The following is a 1,033-nucleotide window of genomic DNA, read 5'->3' on the forward strand; positions in this document are numbered from 1 at the left end:
AATTATTCGAGTGACAGAATGGATTTTTTTTAGGAGGATATTGAAAAGATTAAGAGTTAAGGGCTGAGCTCAAGGACGTTTGTTGGACTTGGGATCCAAACTTGTGAAATTCCAAACTGTGATCTAACACCTTAACCACTAAACTACCACATCTCACACATAACAAGATGAAGAAACATTATATTTTGTAATAACTAGATTTTTATTAATACATTATTATGACTAAATCTTGAATGAAGATCAATCACACATTTGAGTAATCAGTGCAGAAATCCAGGTGATCCTGAAGGTCAGGATATTTAACAAATCATCATCCTTGGGGCAAGTCGTGGCCTAATGGTTAGAGAGTCTGACTCGTAATACTAAGGTTGTGAGTTCGAGTCTCCGGCCGGCCATGGCTTGAGCAAGGCACCGGACCCCCATCTGCTCCCCAGGCACCGCAGCATAAATGGCTGCCCACTGCTACAGGTGTGTGTGTGTGTGTGTGTGTGTGTGTGTGTGTGTGTGTGTGTGTGTGTGTGTGTGTGTGTGTGTTCACTGCTGTGTGTGCACTTTGGATGAGTTAAAGGCAGAGAACGAATTCTGAGTAGGGGTCACCGTACTTAGCCGTACTGTATGTCCTTTCACTTTTCACTTATGAATTCTAAAGGATGGCTGTAGACTTACCTGGTAGATTAGCCAGTTTGCTATCTTTGTCTACAACATTGTGTGGAAATATACTTTTTTAAATTTAAATATTGCTTCAGTGACACTTTAAGGGATTGTTTACTTCTGACTTTATTTCATGTCTGTTTGAAGTTTGATGTCAAAGAACTTGACCATAAAGAGCTTTTTTGCCTGAAGTCAGCTAGTCAGGTCTCCGATCATTATAAAAAACATAATGTCTTTTTGCTGTGTAGCTAAATAAAGGAATAGTAGGCATGTAAACATTTACATTAAATGACTTCACTATCACACACTGTGTACACTGTGTAAATGTGTGTTTGGGTCACAAAGCTGTTTACAAGCCACAGTTCATGTCAAGTTCTTCTGC

This window comes from Tachysurus fulvidraco, chromosome 17 (assembly GCF_022655615.1).
Source record: "Tachysurus fulvidraco isolate hzauxx_2018 chromosome 17, HZAU_PFXX_2.0, whole genome shotgun sequence".
NCBI classification, from domain to species: Eukaryota; Metazoa; Chordata; class Actinopteri; order Siluriformes; family Bagridae; genus Tachysurus; species Tachysurus fulvidraco.